General features: G+C 44.5%; 1 protein-coding gene across 2 annotated transcripts in view; it reads right to left on the bottom strand.

Annotated features, from left to right (window-relative positions):
• Positions 1 to 19,039, bottom strand: part of plxnb2a.1 (plexin b2a, tandem duplicate 1) — a 248,294-nt gene that overhangs the window by 142,146 nt on the left and 87,109 nt on the right. For both annotated transcript variants that reach the window (XM_079494226.1, XM_079494225.1), the window contains exon 2: positions 16,723 to 16,774. The gene's annotated coding sequence lies outside the window, so the exon portion shown is untranslated. The remainder of the gene's footprint in view (positions 1 to 16,722; positions 16,775 to 19,039) is intronic.

Here is a 19,039-nt window from a genome sequence, read left to right as displayed (position 1 = left end):
AAAGTAATAAAGCTGTAATTGAGGCCACTTTTTTCTCGGTCCTATGGTGACATTATTTATAGGTCTGCTGCTCCAGCACTCTTAAAGCGCCTAGACACTGTCTACATTACAACTCTGCCTTAAGGTGGCCTACTGGTGATAATTACAGTACGGTACCCACCACTGTGCACTGTACGTGAACTCTGACTGCGAGGCGGGATAAACACTGGTACCTAGTTTTATATAAAGCAATTGCTGGGATGCTCCCTGCCTATATTTGCTCCATGCTGGAAGTGAACGATAGCACCTGCTCTAGTGATTTCTTAAAGCTCAAGGTGCCTCATGCTCAGATAGAGCTGGGCAGCTTTCTCTGGCAGCGGCGCAACATCTTGGAATGAACTCCAAAATTCTTTAAAACTGAGCTCCCTGCCAATTCAAAGGACTGCTCCAAAACATTGATCATGTTTCAATTGAGTTATTTTTGTTTTGTTTGTTGACTGCACCCCCCCCCCCCCAACCTCACTACTTTCTGCAGAGATTTGCAGAAACACACGCTGCCCTGTATATGCCCGCTAAATATTAGCGTGACGATTATGAATTAATAAAAAGCCTAAAAACACGTTAATGAGGATGATAAAATCTGTTCCTGAAAAGTCCAGAGCCAATGAGACAGAGTTCAGACTCTCTTGTATTCATATAATATTCAATATTCAATCATTTATTGCCGAAAACCAACTACTGTAACAGTTGATTTGGAATTTCTTTATTTACTGTAGGGTGTGCTCAGAGAGACAAAAACTAGAAGGCTTGCCATCAGGCATCAGAGCTGACGAATACGTAGTTCCAAACGTTATTGTATAGTTCCAAACACTACTGTACAAATGGAGTTGCAGCAATAAAACATTCTAGTTACGCCATGATCCAAGGATTCCAGGGGATTTTCCTTTTTGTATTGTGTGACCTATGGTCCAATCTGAAAAAGCAGACAGGTACATCTGGATCACGTGACCACAGTCAGACATAATGTAGTGGGAAAAGTGTGTTTTGAAGAAAATGCACCACGACCCAAGGACGTGAAAGTTGTGGAAGTTTAATTGTACAACCCACGGTTCAAGAGTAAAATGTTAAGAGCCCTGTTCATAGTGTAGCCTCGGCCGGGACGTTACCAGTCGGCTAAAGAGCCAGGCCCGATAGCGAGCAGCACGGTATAGCTTACAGTCGTCCCTACCTGGAAGCGCATCCACGAGCTGGGCTCGACTGACTGGGTGGGACCTCCACAACCAGGCAAGTTAACGTGTTGTCGACTACGCTACAGTAGGTCTGAAACACAGAGGAACGAACGGAGGAACCTATTCACACCGCTGCCACCAATGTAGCCTCGGCCGGGAGGCAAACCCAGTGCCGTATGTATCCAAAGGGGCATGCGTTACCAATCGGCTAAAGAGCCAGACCCGATAGTAAGCAGCAACGCTACTATAGCGCCACCATGAGGCCGATTTGAGTGCAAAGTTTCAAGCCGATCGGTCCAACGGTGCCAGAGGTTATCTGTAACCGAGATCTCCTGTACGTCTAGGGGACGGTCAGGGGAGTCTATAAGGGTTGGCGTTCAGGGAGGCCTTATGGCCTAAGGATCTGTATTTCTTCCTAGGAGCTGGGGAGGGAACGGAGCTGGTCACGTTTGAGTCTAAAGCCTATCTCTAGATACCTCCTTTATTATAGTCTTAAAGATATACTAATTCTGCTCTACTGCTCTGCTCGCCATACTATATAGAGTGACGTGACGTCATGGCCTGACATCACGCTGTCGACCGTTTCCGTGGCAACATTATCTGTTCACAGACTGAACGAACGGCCAGACACGCGGAGAGACGGACGACCAGTAAATGGTGCATTTATTTAGCGCCTTTATCCAAGGCACTTTACATTCACACACACATTCATACACCGATTGCGGCGGAAGCCATGCAAGGTACCAACCAGCACATCAGGAGCAATTTGGGGTTCAATGTCTTGCCCAAGGACACTTCGACATGTAGACAGGAGGAGCCAGTCTCCCGCCTGTCCTATAGCAGAGACTAAAATGGTGAAAATGTATCATCTGTTCACCTAAAACGACACAGCACAGGCCATTACAATACTGTACACAATGTACAGTACAATATTATTTACAGTAATTTGAAATGAGCAGCGGAAGAAAGAGTACTGGCTATATGGTGTGTGTGTGTGTGTGTGTGTGTGTGTGTGTGTGTGTGTGTGTGTGTGTGTGTGTGTGTGCGTGAGCTAGCCAGCGTGGGATTTTCTGGCAATTAGGACAGGAAACAGAGGAGCTGTTGATTTGACATCCCTGTGGAATTAAGTTATGCACGTGCACACACACACACACAACCCCCAACTTCCTCTTAACCCAATTTTCTGTGTAAATAAAGCAGTCTAGTTCTGTTCTATATCAGTGTCTCTGACTTTCTCTCTCTCTCTCTCCCTCTCTCTCTCCTCTCTCTCTCTCTCCTCTCTCTCTCCTCTCTCTCTCCTCTCTCTCTCTCTCTCTCGGCCTGCAGATCGGCTAACCCTTCATTTGGTGTAGAGGGTGAAAAGGGAGGTGGCCGTGCGCGCTCTGTGTGTCTTTCCCTTTCTCTCCCTCTTTCTTCATCTCATACACTTCTCCCCATGTCTTGTAGCAGAACAGGCGACTTCTGCTTTGTGTCACCAGAAGGATGAGACACACACGCACGCACACACGCACACATGCACACACACACACACACTTAATGAGTTTAGTTAGCGAGCCACCAGGCCAACGACATGCCGTGTAAATCCTTCTGTAAACTCAACTAGCGGTCAACGGTCGCCGGCTGCCTTTACACAACTCTGTGAGAATACAGTCCCCTCTTATCATTAGCGTTACTGTCGGGCAGAAAGCTTCTATCTCAATGAATACAGTCCCCTCTTATCATTAGCGTTACTGTCGGGCAGAAAGCTTCTATCTCAATGAATACAGTCCCCTCTTATCATTAGCGTTACTGTCGGGCAGAAAGCTTCTATCTCAATGAAAAGACCCACCCTACATGAAGTTCATGGTTCTTAGTAAAAAATAAATGAAAAAAAGAACGGGCACCACACATATTAGGAGGGAAGTATCACTCACCAGAAAAAAGGACGGGTGTTTCCGATGAATCTAACATAGTTAAAATGGGGTTTGAATAAATAAATGCAGAATCGAGCAACTTAAAAACTGTCTGGGGTGTTCACATAAGCCCGAGTAGATGATAAAATGACTAAAGGTTTAGTTTTTTTGAAAAGTGGCGTTTTGCAGATGCCGATGTTGTGAAGAAAAGTCAAACGACATATCGGTCAGGCTCAATTTTAGTTCAGTTTTAAACGGAACTAAACCGCACAGTAAAACGTGGCGGTCCGTGAACAACATTGATTTTGATATAATAGTGTCTTTCCGCCGTAATGGCTGGCATTTCATAAGTCAGCAGTGCTAAGAGCTAACAGGTACGAGGAGGCGGGCTGGGTGCAGAGTCAGCTGTTTTCACACAGAGACGTGTGGAAGCGGGAGAGATCCTGAACAGGCCACTGTAGAGCCTTGGGTTGAAATGTGAGGCAGATAGAGACCCATAATAAGACCTGAGGCCAATTATACAAATGTCTTTTAAATCCTAACAGTTTCCTGAAAAGAAAAAAACAAGTAAATGGTAAACGGTGCAATTATATAGCTTTACATAGATTGTTAATTACATTCACCCACTCATACACCGATTGCGGAGGAAACTGCATGCAAGGCACCAACTTGCACATCAGGAGCTATTAGGGCTTCAGAGTCTTGCTCAAGGACACTACGGCACAAACTCTGGGGGAGCCCATCCGACTCTCATGGTTCCCATCCGGCTGCTCTACCAGCAACTACTGTACTATACCCCTGAGCCACTCCCGCCCTAGATCAGTGCTTCTCAAAACGTTTCATGTCAAGGACCCCCCAGGAAACAAAGTCTTATGCACACCCGTTTGGCTCAGAGACGGGTGTGTAGGCAGAGATTAATGTACTAAAAAAATTGCACAAAATGTACACAATGACCCGAACACCGTCTGCACTTTTATTACAATTTTAATTTAAGCTATTGTCAAGGACTCCCAAAATTATATGAATTTGGCCGCCGACCCCCATCTCAATATATTTTGTTCTATGGACACCTAGAAGCAAAGATTGGCGTTACAAATGTTCGCTTTAAAAGAATAAATATTCAATGATTTGAACAGATCCCGAGGCAGAGGCTTTTGTGTCAGTGTGATAGTCAGAACAGGCCAGCTCCATATATGGAGATATAATTTGGGCCCTGTCCAGAGCCCGGGCAGAGGCCTTTTGTGGCGGTTCTGGACAACCGTGTGTCCGCCCGACTCGACACGGGGCACTGCACTCCCTGTGGTGGTGTGGAACACGTGTGTCGAACGGTTCTCCAGTTACGAGGATTACAGACGTAGGTGCAGAGACTTGGTGCATTTATACTGTAGATATATAGCAGATCTACAAGCTCGTAGCAAATTCACAAAAACCCAAGCGGACCAAAGTGCTGTTCAAAACAAAAGGAGTCGGAGCATCAAAACAAATAAAACCAAATCAACAAATAATATGCATTAACAGAGAACAAAATATGCAGAGTTGAAAGGGTCACTTCACCCCTTTTGCAACCAGGTCTTATTTTAATGATGTTTGGGAGACAAGAAACACTTTCCTGGGGTTTTTACGTGGGTAATATGTGTTTTTAGATATTTTAGTATTTCAAAGTGTCCATGGGCTCCATGATGTTATGGACACTTATTTCCTGGACTACAATTCCCATAATGCTTTAGACAACTGCTCCTCCATATGGATAGGGGGAGGGCTGCCTTACTGAGACAACATGTAGTCCAGGAAATAAGTGAGCCCAGTGTCCATGACATCATGGAGCCCATGGACACTTTGAAATATTGAAATATCTAAAAACACATATTTCCCACATAAAAGCCCCCAGGAAAGTGTTTCTCGTCTCCCAAACATGATTAAAACAAGATCTCGTTGCAAAAGGGGTGAAGTGGCCCTTTAAAGATATTAGATAAGTGTGCAGTGCAATGCAGCTAAAAGCCAGGGAATGGGTTTCAATAAGTAGGGATTTAAAAGCACGGGGTACAATGGCTACTCCGCTCAACTGCAACGGTATTGAACAGGTATTGAACACATGCATTCCCAACTTGACCGGTGAGGGTCCATTTGGTTACACGTTGTTATGATATTAGCCCATGCACAGTACATCTTGTGCAGTACATCTATGTACTTGAACTTGAGATACAGTGTACTTGATATGTATTGTGTACTGCCTGTGCTGTAGCATACTTTATAGATAGGCTACGAGAGACATCTCGGCGGCAGCAAGGTCAGCCTTGCTGCAGTAGGCACGTTCTTCTGTCTCATATCTTATTGTCACGTCATTATGATCCAGCACTATATATGTTTCCTGTTTGTGTAATAAACTTTGTGAACCTTAGCGTGATATTGTCTCGTGTGACGTGTCCGTTAATTTGTTCTCCCGGGCCCGCTGCCGCAGTCGCCGTACCAAAGGAATACTTCAACTGGATTGTCACACACCACCCAACCTGCACACACTACCTGTCTGTCAGAACCAGACAAGGGTCCAGTACTTAGAGATTACAACACACGTGTACGCTTCCTGAGAGGTACAAACGGATGAATTAACACTTATCTGTGTAGTTTACCGTGTGCTGGTGAGATCGTAACAGTCTCTTCCTGGGACACAGCGTTAATAGGGTCAAAAAAGGAAATGGTTCTCTCTCTCACACACACACACACACACACACACACACACACACACACACACACACACACACACACACACACACACACACACACACACACACACACACACACACACACACACACACACACACACACACACACACACACACACACACACACACACACACACACACACACACACACACACACACACACACACACACACACACACAGGGGAGGAAATGTGTGCGGCAGTGTGTGCAGTGATCCGGTAGGCAGGAAGCGCTGACCGCACCGCAGCGCATTAGCATGCGCCGATGAAGGCCGCTCAGACGGAACCAAACTTATTGTGCAAAAAATCTCATGAATCAACGTTTTTTTTGTTTTTGTGTACATCTTCATTTTCTTTTGCTGTACGTGATTCAGTTTGTAAAACAGACCAGGGCGAATGAGAGGAGAAGGTTTTGAAGGAGGGAGGTGGGGGAGTGGGAGGGCAACTAAGACAGAGAAAACAACAAGAGTCTGTCATGAAATGAAAACAACACATCTCACATTTTCAGGACTGTTCTGTATTCATAATATATTGTTCATCCATCACAAACAACTTTTTCACATAATTATCTCTTGCTATCTCTCTCTCTCTCTCTGTCATACAGTATACTGTTAAATAGATCCACATAGGAATACTCAAAGATGAAGGTCTGATAATCATATATTCAATGTGGATAGACTATACACAAATGTCTATTCTTATATGAATAATTGCTGATAGTCGGTGCATACTAGACATTCATTCATATACTGTATTGATAAACTGCACATGCACATACTGTATATTGTAGCTTATATGCAATCATATCAAAGCTGATAGTTGACTAGACTCTTACCTGTACCCGATACGTATGACATTGTTCTCTTTGCATTCTACTTTTGTGACTATCCTGTTCTTTGTTGCATGCTTTCCCTGATTCCTCTCATTTGCTGTGCACCGATTTGCTCTGTAAAAGCGTGTCTGTTAAAAGCCTAAAATCGTAATAGTACCTCCAATCTGTTTCACGCTCACTGCTGGTGCTGCTATGACACCTGAATTTCCATAATCCGGGCCCGTCAAGGCCATCCAATATGTTTATCTCATCTCTACTGTAAATCAACGACATCTTGCAGCGACGTACAAGCATACCCAAGTTGTATGGAAGCTGCAGATATCACTTTTGTGAGTATGTATCGTGTGGTTTGTTGACTAGAATTCATGCTTTCTCTGATTACTCTCATTTGCACCGATCTGCTCTGGAAAAGTGCATCTGGTAAACGCCTAAATCGTACCTCAAATCCATTTCACTCTAACTGCTGGTGCTGCTGGTGCTGCTATGACATTGACAGCTGAATGTCCCTGCAGGGCATCAATATGTTTAGCTCTCTGTCATCCACATGTCGCTGCAACGACGTACTAGAAATCATGCCAGAGTTTTCTGGAAGCTGGAGATATCACCTTGAACCAAGACGAGTGAGACGTTTTCTTTTTCTGACACAGCAGTGAGGAAATGAATAAGAGAAACATCTCCTCGCAACGGACAGGGAGGAGGGGGGGGGGGGGGGGCAGAAAACCCTATGAATTACATTTTCACACAGACTCCAGGATTTAATGACTGGCTTGGTTCTGCTGCCTTGCTCCACAAACCAGCGGCCTCCTTAAACAAGCACCATTACCCATTTAGTCACGCGGCCGTGAAGAAAAGAATTACGTGTTTAGGTCTAAATCTTCCGAATCATTTGTCCAATTGCGACTTGATTACTCGCTCTAGCGGGAGCCGCTGCAGAGCTGACCGATGCCTCTCTCACAGACAAAAAACAAGTTATTTCGTTGCTGTCGGATGAACACTTGTAATGTCCAAAACTGCTAGTTTTCAGGAAATGAACAAACAAAACAAAACAAACATTACAATTAGCAAATTGTGGCCCTGGCTGGCCTAGCGGTCTGGGTACCTAGGCTGGTAATCCAGCCTGACAGCGTGTCGCGGGTTCGACTCCCTACCCCAACGACCTTTGCTGCGTGTCACTCTGAATGTCTGTCCTCCAATTTCTTTCTTACTTAAACTATCAAATAAAGGCAGGAAAAAAAATAGCAAATAGTCTCCGTCGGGTGGAAACCTTCTATGTCCAAAACTGTTACGTTTCGGGATTCAGATTCAAAAAGAGCAAAAGTAGTGGATTGACAAGCACGGCGTTTGTATTTCTGCTACTTTTTACGTGCTTTTGTGTGACACTGCTGAATGATCATGTATAGGGCATTAATTTACGGAAAAAAACCCACAAAATAATTAAATATGGAGATGAGAGGTGTTTATACCGTCAGCAACGAAACATGGAGATATAAGGTTTCTGCCCGAACGTAACGTAATGTATCCCCAATTGCGCAATCCAGTTTCTTTGACACAGTCCTCAGGGTGTAGAGATCTGAACAGACCAGGAAAAAAAAGGCCCAGCCCGACCTCAGCGACAGAGCTGACTCAGCGCAACTAAAGCCCAGACTAATTGAGCCTGAGGGAAACATGGGAACCAATTACACCCATGCTGTAGTGTAGGTGGGCTACCGGTGGTGGGCTGGGGTGCAGCATCTCTCGGTGTCTATTTTCAGACGCAGAGAGAAACAAACCAAACAAATGAGAATAATGTCCAGCATGGCATTATCACGTGAAACTAAACTGGTAATAATCATAATAAAATAATTGCAAAATATATCAAAAGACAATCTTTTTTTTAATACACACTCACAGCATTGTGGCTCCGTTGTGCCGTTCATGCAGTAACACGAGCAGCAGTGGTCGTAGCTGACCCCAGGATGTACAGAAGAGAGAATGACTACAACCACTGCCGTTGTGTTTGTGTTACATTATATTCAAATACTCCACCATTGATTGTGTACAGTTGGAGGCCATCGATATTGTCCTTTTCTTTTTGCTGAGGTTTGCGTGATCTGCGCAAAACCCCTTTTGGTGTTTTAAACATTATGTTATAATTTAGCTATTGAAAAATAGCAGATCTACAAGCTCATAGCGCGCCACTCGGTGGCGCGCTATGAGCTATGAGCTTGTAGGTCTGCTATTTTTGAAAAATCGTGAAAATATTTATTTCAGAAAACTGGAGGATTTAGGATTTTTTTAAATTTTGAGGTCAGGCCTAAATGGGTCAAATGATAAGGGACAATATCGGTGGCACCCAACTGTATGCTGCCAGTGCTATGTTGATCAATTGAATACACTAGAGCGGTGCCCATGGGGCCTCTACAGCGGTGCCCGTTGGGCACTGGCCTACTTGGAACGATGCAGGTTATAAATGCATGCCCCACCCAGATACAGTATTATGTCTATGGGTCATATGCAGACGTCAGAATGATGTCAGAACAGTTCTTTGTCAATAACTAAAGAACGGAACATAGACAGTAGAGAATCTAGTATTTCGTTTGAGATATTTGGTGTTTACATCGCCATAGAACAATCCACATTGCGGTCACCGTGTGCGCACTGATGTGTGAGAGGGAGATCTTTTTCGGCTTCACCCAGCTGATGCTTGCCCATGTGGTCAGACTTGATCGCAGGAGGGGATGAAGTCTTGCCAAGTGTCTTGCCCAGGGACAAATCGACACATTGCTAGAGCCGGGAATGGAACCCAAAACCTTCAGGTTCCCCAGGTGGCCTCTCTACCCATTCAGCTATGGGTAGAACAAAAGCACCATATTGTTCCAAACAGCATATTATTCACTAAACATGTTATTGATTGCAGCTTTTATACCACTAGCTGTTAACTATAGGACACGGCACGCCCTTTATCTACAAATCTACACCACTCTCTCCCTCTCTCTCAGCAGCAGAGCCATAGAAAAATAATAAAAAGAATTACACTCAGAAGCTCAAGTCATGAGATAACGAGTACCCGGCAAAAATCTGAATCTCTCTCTTTCTCTCTCTCTCTCTCTCTCTCTCTCTCCCTCCCTCTCCCTCTCCCTCTCTCGTAGAAAATGAAATGACAAGCCTGGCTAAGGACGTAATGAAAAGGCTATTATCAGTGTGGGTTTCATCAGCCCTGCATTCAGACCGTGTTCAATAGCGAGTCCCCATCTTCAGCTGAAACAAGTGTGCCGCCACGCTGTGCCATACAGAAAAGACACAGCATCAGCACATATTAAAAGTCTCGTCTACACTCCCGTTGTACAAGGGTGCATGGCGCTCCGAAAATTAGCAGACCTACAAGCCCACAATGCGGCCCGAATGCGACATGCTGTGGGCTTGTAGGTCTGCTACCTTCGGCGCACACGACACCGCCTTAAGACAACGTGTAAATCAGACTTTTTAGACACCACGTGCACACAGCGCTCCCGTGCACACGTGGACACAAGCCGTCTCAAAGGCTGAGATAATCAACCTGTCATTGTATAATTCTGAGAGATTCAAGGCTTTTATTAAATATGACTGCGAGCGTGTGCATATCTCCATATCGTCCTGGAACTCTGTCCATCCATTCGTCCCTGTGCTCATTTCTGCATTCATCCAGGTGTCTGTTTCTCAACGTACCGTATATCTATCTATATCTATATTGTACCCGACCGCTGTATTTAATTAGCCCGTCCATACATCCATCTATAGATTTTCTACTTATCCATCCATCAACCTGACAATACATTAATCTATCCATCAATTCACAGTATCCCTCCATCCTTCCCTTCAGTGCCCCATTGTCACAGAATTTCAACAGGCACTGTGCAGTATATCCTCATACAGTATTCAATACAATATAGGATAATATAGAATAATGTATTCATGTCATTCAGAATATAGACGGAATAATTCAAAATATTCAAACGAGTCTGGCCTTGACACGCCAATGGAACCATCAGCGGGTATTTTCTCAAGGAATTGATATTCTTCCCGAGGCCTCATTAGCCACCCCCCCCCCCCCCACACACACACACACACACACACACACACACACACACACACACACACACACACACACACACACACACGGTTGTGCAATAAACAGCATACGCTGTTGATTCTGATAGATAGTGCAGTTATGATATGACTTGAACTATGGAAATCTTTGAAACTGATAACGTTTCAGATACATTGCAATAAAAACAATACCCCCTCCCCCCTTAATAGTAACACGATTTCATATTGTAAAGTATTTCAGGTTTCATATGGTCGTATTTACTGGAAAGAGAAGCCATGGTAGCCTATCCCCCTTTCACTAGCCCCCATGAGACAAGGAGCACAACACCTATAGAGTACTATCAGCTTACCATCGGCTCCCAAATACTTTTTACAACACCTGCCATCAGCTCCCAGTACTTTACAACACCTGCCATCAGCTCCCAGTACTTTACAACACCTGCCATCAGCTCCTAGTACTTTTTACAACACCTACCATCGGCTCCCAATCCTTTTTACAACACCTACGGCTCCCAGTACTTTTTACAACACCTGCCATCAGCTCCCAGTACTTTACAACACCTGCCATCAGCTCCTAGTACTTTACAACACCTGCCATCAGCTCCCAGTACTTTACAACACCTGCCATCAGCTCCTAGTACTTTTTACAACACCTACCATCGGCTCCCAATCCTTTTTACAACACCTACGGCTCCCAGTACTTTTTACAACACCTGCCATCAGCTCCCAGTACTTTACAACACCTGCCATCAGCTCCCAATACTTTCTATAACATCTACCATCAGCTCCCAATACTTTCTATAACACCTACCATTGGCTCCCAGTACTTTTTACAACACCTACCATCAGCTCCCAATACTTTTTACAACACTTACCATCAGCTCCCAGTACTTTACAACACCGGCTACCATCAGCTCCCAATACTTTTTACTTTTTACAACACCTACCATCAGCTCCCAGTACTTTGTGTACTATTTACAATCCCAGTACTTTAAAACGTACAGCTTGGGGAAGCCCAGGATGGAACACAGGCACCAAGCCGAGTGCTCTACTGACTGAGCTACCCGGACCAGACATCATGGAGAGATGATTTCAGTGAAATACCGCTATATGGAAAAGCTAAAACCATTCTCAATATTTCAAACTGAATAAGTGAACATCACAGATTTCTACAATGGGTTAGTGGATATAATCGGCTCTTCACAGTCCCGAGTTCCAAGCTATGTTCAGCCTCCACTGAGGTGTGATTAGTGTTGAACAGCAGGAGTCCAGCAGACACTATGATGTGAGCGCGGCGAACTACCTGATTTGGACGGTGCCTGGAGGCCCCCCATTCAAAAACACTTAGGAGCCTCCTCCAATTAATACAAAGCTGACTTCATCTTTACTGACTTCAAAGTACCTTCCCCAGACATTTAATTGAGAATTGGAATTGATTTCTCTTTAGAGGTTGAAAGAAACACAACTATTCGCCATCTCCAAACAATAAGTAAGGTAACTACTTTCTTAAGGACAAAGAAACAGACTTTTATAGGGCTTATCGAGTCTTTCAGCCCAATTGACCTCATCAAGATAGTATAATGAAAACAGTCTGAATTAAGGATTTTCTTTCGGCACTCGCTTGAGAAACTGAATTCCCCTCGTCTTGTGACAGTTACAGGGGCTATTACAGGCACTATGTTTTACATTCCTTCCAAACAGAAGCTGTAGTCAAAGTTCCTTTGTGCCGTCTTGTCCCATTTGCCAATTAACTCTTTATTTTACGACAGGAAGTGAAGTGTGGCTGACATTATCACCTGTCTGTCTACTATGCATGAGTGCATGTGAGTGCATGTGAGTGCATGCATGGGCGTGAGTGCATGCATGCCTTCCAAGTGTGCAATTGGAGTTTATATACTTGAGCTCGCGTTCACAGCTGCAGCTCCCCTCTGAGATGCGTGCGCACGCACGCACGCACGCACGCACGCACGCACGCACACACGCACACACACTTCCTCTGCAGTTCAAACCAACGCTTTCCTGTACTCACACATTTCCCAGAGGAAAAATGTGAACGGAGCATGTTTTTGAGCTCGTCTCTGTGTGTGTGTGTGTGTGTGTGTGTGTGTGTGTGTGTGTGTGTGTGCATGCGTGCGTGCGTGCGTGCCGGTGTGTCAGCCTAGTGAAAAAAAGTAATTCTACTCATTGTGAATTCGAACAATCTCTTTCCCATAAAACACACATTCTATGGAGTTATGGGTCAAAAAGGGCATCGAACAGGAAAAGTTCGAGCCGCTGAAACTCACCAAAATGAGTTACAAAGTATAAAAAGTCTCAGTCTGAATTCTAAACCACTAATCAGACAAACGCAGGGCAATTCATCATGTGTGAATAATGCAGATTTAAACTCTATTCTGTGCACGTTACGTAGAGCAGAAGGACTTTGTCCAGGAATGTCAATGAGACTCATTTCATTCTCCCCTTGCACAAGGAAGGAAGGAAGGACATGAGGAAGATAAAGGGGTGAAAAGGAATGACAGACGATGTCATATCATGGTGTGGCAGTGGCTCTGTTAGGTAGAGCGGCCGTTTGGGAACCCGGTTCGACCCCTGTGTCCTCCTGGCTTCATGTCAAAAGTGTGGATGAGCAGGACACTGAAACCGTAACCGCTCCTGAGAAGGTTGGTGCCTTGCATGGAAGCTATTGGCATCAGCACGCACGCACGCACGCACGCACGCACGCACGCACGCACGCACGCACACACACAGTCCACATTATGAAATTCAGGCTCTGTACAGTGTACACACCCTGGTACACTATTGTGCCATCTCCTTGAACGCCTTCATCTGCGTCCGCACACACAAACACACACACGTCACACACACCCACACAAACATTGCATGCACACACGCTCACACACAAACAGATGGCATGCCTAGTTTGCTTTGACACTCTTGCAAATGACTGCTGGTCCCCTCCCCATGTAGTTAATGAGTATCACCCCTAAATACACCCTGCAGTGTGTGTGTGTGTGTGTGTGTGTGTGTGTGTGTGTGTGTGTGTGTGTGTCATTATAAACATTCATTTGCAGCTTCATCCTATTGGCTGTACTGTGATAGATAAGGAGGAAAATTACACCTGCGCACGCACGCACGCACGCACGCACGCACGCACGCACGCACGCACGCACGCAGACAGACAGACAGACAGACAGACAGACAGACTTCATTTTCTGGTCCCTGGTAGGGGGCGGGACTGCGACGCTCTATTAGCAAGCAGCTTTGTTCAGTTTGTGGACATACCTAATACATACATATCCTGGCAAATAAGCCAGACTCATATCACACCGACGCGTGGTCCGCAGGCAACTGTTTTTGCCAACGGCAGATTCCCGGCCCTTCAGCCAGGCTAATTCATACAAGCTTTGCATTACTAAGTTGTGACTGTGAGCACATCCAACATTTTAGGAGAGCATTGACAATAGCCGTAAATAGCCGAAACCCTAAACCCAACCTCGAAATGTCTGATCCTGAGTCCTAACAACAACCTGAATATGTGTTTTTATGAACCCTAAAAGTAATATTCTTAAAGAACAACAATGTGACCATGGTCACAATGTCTACTTATCCTTGTGCACCTTGTGTCTAACCTCATGTACATACATACTACCGGATATGTAAATATCTGTTGTTGATTTATCTTTGTAGTTATTCTCCCCATCTGGCACTACAGTAAGTAGCCTATAGTAATAACCATTACACAAACTGCACACATCATGTGTTGTTGACAAATGAATGAACTGTCTATTTGCAAAAAAGCTTCTTTGTTCAGTTTGTGCACATCATACAGAGGATACATACATAACATAAGATATAGTCATATAAAACAAACACTTTGCGTTTAAACCTGATACCGCCTCGTGTGTGTCTGTGCATGCGTGCGTGCGTGTCTGTGCATGCATGCGTGTGTGTCTGTGCATGCATGCGTGTGTGTCTGTGCGTGCGTGCGTGTGCTGGTTTGACTACCCACGCAGGGACTAAAACACCCCACAAGGATAGTAAAACCAAAACCAAAAGAACTTGACCTTATGAAGACCATTTTCACGGCTAAAGAAACATTTAGCTGCAAGGCTGCAATTGCTAAAAGAGATTTGAGGTTGAGATCAGACATGTGTAGAGGTTAGGTTTATGTTTAAGGTTTGAAATGGCAACAAACATTGATTTTTAACGACGAAACGTCTTTGACATCTCCACGGAGAGATAGATAAAAACGTGTGTGTGTGTGTGTGTGTGTGTGTGTGTGTGTGTGTGTGTGTGTGTGTGTGTGTTAGTTAGAGAGAGAGACACTCGGGACGGTTGCGTCAGTAGCAGCTGTGTTGCGGCCACGCCTCGGGGACACAATGGTTTATCACATAACAGCCTGGTGGGGACACAACTTCACTGACCCACACACATCTGCTTATTAAAAAAACAGCAGCACAGCACAGCGCAGCCACACACACACACACACACACACACACACACACACACACACACAGGCAATCAAATATAGCCCATGCGCTCACACAGGACCAATTACGTTCGGTTCCCATTTCCTCTCTTGTTCTCAACATGGTCTTGCTGTGGTCGCCCACACAGAGTGAACCCCTCAGTATCCATTTGTAACTCCTGACAGTGTACAAATGGAACCAAAATGGACCCCTGTGGGTCCATTTGGTTCCATTCGTACACCGCCAAGAGTTAAATGAACACCCAGGAGTTGTACAAGGGTACGGTCACGGTGTTACTGTACGTTTATCCATCAGGGGATCATGTGACATGAAGTCATGTAACAGGTTTATCAAAAACATACTGTAGCTCTCAACATGCACAAGCACATTTTCACGATTTCTCAAAAATAGCAGATATGAGCTTGTAGATCTGCTATTTTTCAATAGCTAAAGTATAACAAAATGCTTAAAACACCAAAAGGGGTTCCCGTCCTAAATGGATTAAACTATGACTCGTACACCCGGGGAGACCGTGGAACCCCCCCCCCCCCCCCCCCTCCAGGACCTCCTGATGGTCCAGGACCTCCTGGGGGACCCTGGACCCCTTGTTGAGAACCAGTCTCCAGAGGAACATGTATAAGCTGGCACGGGATGAAACACACTTCCTCAAAAGGTTAAAGGTCACATCCCCTTACGATGTGTCAACACCTTCCTGCACCAGACTGGGCACTATGCGGTAGTCTCGCGTAGCCGGACAACTATTCTACAATCTCCGATACAGAGTCTGGAACTACAGCTCCCGAAATCAGAGTAATCGGTTTGTCATTTCCGTTCACCAAAATATATTTTAAAATATCTTTTTTTATTATTATTATTTCTGCTAAGCAGCAAGCTATTATATGCTTAGATGATTTATATTTATATTAGGAATATATTTGCGAAACTGTAATGACAAAACTGAAGTGGGGAGGAGGCTTCACTTCCGCTTTATATTTTACTCGTGATCAGAGCTTCCGTGCTCCAGACTGTATGACGGGATTAAGCATTTGCGACGTCCCTGATTAGGCATTTTGAGGTCTAAATTTAGGGGTTGGGATTAGGTATTTTGAGTTGTGCGCTGGTGTCGCGCACCAGAAAATAGCAGATCTGCAAGCATACAACGCGCTGCACAGTATCTGCTGCTTTCAATAAATCCCCATCCTAAAATCAAATGGTGATGTCCTCACACAAATGTAATAATACAAAGAGGAGCGCGCGCACACACACACAGGGAGGGAGAGAGAGAGAGAGAGAGAGAGTTAGTTTTACAGGGCCAAAACAGCTAATGGGTCTGCATTGGATTTGTGTTGACACAGCACCTCCAGTTTAATGAACTGGATTTTACGAGGACCTTTTATATACGAGCAATAGAACGCACAGGCCAGATAGTCCCGATTTATAGAAGAAAATGCCCCCCCCCCCCCCCCCCATCTCCGTTACATTTTTAACATGAGGAGAGAGGTAGAGAGATGGATTATATAAATGTGTGCAATCTTACCTTTTTATAGTGGAGATGTTGTGTTGAGCTGGATTACCTCCCTCCTCCTCACCTGAACAAAAACACAGAGAAATGCAACTATGAATCATTGGGTGGAAACATTCTCATATAAACACAAAACTGTTACTTTTCAGGAAATGGTAAAAGAAAGAGAGCCTGTGTTCCAAATGTAGTTCCTATTTAGTCATATAAGCTTCAATGGGTGAATATTTATAAAAACGTCCTTGAGGGAGTTCAGAGGGTCCCCAGCTAAATGACAGTTTGGACCAAATGGACCCTTATGGGTCTGTAACTCCGAGTGTACAAATGCAACCAAATGGACCCTAACAGGTCAATTTGGTTCCATTTGTACGCTCTCAGAGTTAAATTATCATTGATTTTACAATATAAATTGGGGGTCCGCAGATGCTATTAAATGGGGGTCCATAGACTAATGCACTAATCACTTCCATAAAAATCTTCTCTTATGGGGGTCCCTAGCATATATTTTCAAATGGGGGTCCGCGGGCTAATTACTGTCAATTTGGGGGTCCTTGACATGAAAAAGTTTGGGAACCACCGCAGTAAAAGGTGTCTGCCTGGCAGCGACAAAATGTGGGTTTATCTTTAGATGTCATTTGGACCAAATGATCAGGTGCCAGTTTTGATTTCAGTGCCAGTGCTGCCGGAGCAGATACGACCCAAACACAATCCAATATATTGCATCCACTTAACCGCCAATCTACCACTTTAATGTGTGAAATAGGACACTGCATACTGTGCATAAAATGAGCACTTTTACTTTTGGTGCCAATACTTTTGTACTTTTACGTCTAGTAACAGACCATTTACCGGTATTTGCTGTGGTATTGCTACTTTTAAAATCGAAGTACTTTCTAGTTCCTATAGCCACTGGGCTTCTTCCTAAGGCTCTGTTTCTAAGGAACTGACTTTTACATCCGAGTACGAACTGAACTGAACTTCTACTTGGAATTGGATACAGCAAACAGTCTCTTTCTTGGTCACATGAATTTTTCATCGCTCCATGTCCTATTTATCCACTACTACCCTGTGTTGCATTGCTGATAATGTGTCCCTTTTCAAAAGGTTTTCTTTTGTGCAGCCTGCAGTAATTGTTCAGAAAACTTCCCCTCATTCACACAAGTTCCTGTCAAGAGTCCAACTCCCCATATCTCTGGTTTATTCGACACTGACCAGTCATTAAGAATCATTACTGAGAGACAGACAAGACAGAGAGAGTCTCTCTCACTGAGAACAATTGAAAGGCTATTTTGAGTTCCTACTCATGGTGATTGACTTACCTGCAAACCAATGAAGTGCCACAATCACAGTGACTGACAGAAACGTAAACCAATAGTCACAGAGGTCATGTGTGTCCACAGCGGCCAGTGCATTCCAACAAAGTGTCTGGCAACACACTCCATCACACTTTATAATGTTTGTTTCAGCACTAAAATGCTCCAAACGTTGTAAACATTTCAAGTTGGCTGCATGTGACTATTCAGCCAACAGGCAACCAATTTGATCCACTGTGGGCATTGTTTGTTTTGTTGTTAACTAGGAATTGACGGCTGAGCTGCCATCGCCTCTAAAATGCTGCAAAGCGTTTCATCGGTTTATCATGCAGCAGCCACAGCCAATTAAGACCTGATGTTTATTTGACCTAGGTTTAACCAGAGAAGGCAATTAAAAACTAACCGTTACATTCAGAACATTTTAATTCACAAGTACAGACCCGGGGGGCTGTCATTCTCCAGCACCTGGGGCTTGCCCTGCCTAGAGCAAGGGTTCACCAAACTTTTCAGGTCGATTAGTTGTTTGCCCAGGACACAAACTAGTCATGCACACAATGCGTCACATTATATTATGATTGTGGTATTGCTACTTTTACATGCGAGTACATTTTCCACTACTGCCATGGAGAAATAGGAGGGGGAAAAACTACAAAGTCAAGTGGAAGGCTACTCTCTCACACGGCATTTCATGTTAAAAAAAGAAAGAAAAGGCCACTCCATCATTCAAAGCGTAGCATATATATACTGCATTCTTCTTCACCCTACACTTTCCAAACAATTCTTGGGGGCTGTAGTGTTAATTGATGACTTGCTTGCCGTGGAAAAGAAATGCAAGCCCCGGTTTGCTGGGAAAACATTCGAGACGCAGCGAGTGGCTGAGAAAACATTGTAGAAGCGCCCGGCTCGCTTTAAATGTTGCGTGTCGGCCTGTCGGGTGAAGAGAACCAGCGTGTCGGCCTGTCGGGTGAAGAGAACCAGACGTTAAATTGCACTTCGCTTGCTGATTGAACGGCTCTCTAACA

Source organism: Electrona antarctica (assembly GCF_951216825.1).
Source record: "Electrona antarctica genome assembly, chromosome: 23".
Lineage (NCBI taxonomy): Eukaryota > Metazoa > Chordata > Actinopteri > Myctophiformes > Myctophidae > Electrona > Electrona antarctica.
This window is presented reverse-complemented; position numbering and strand designations above follow the sequence as displayed.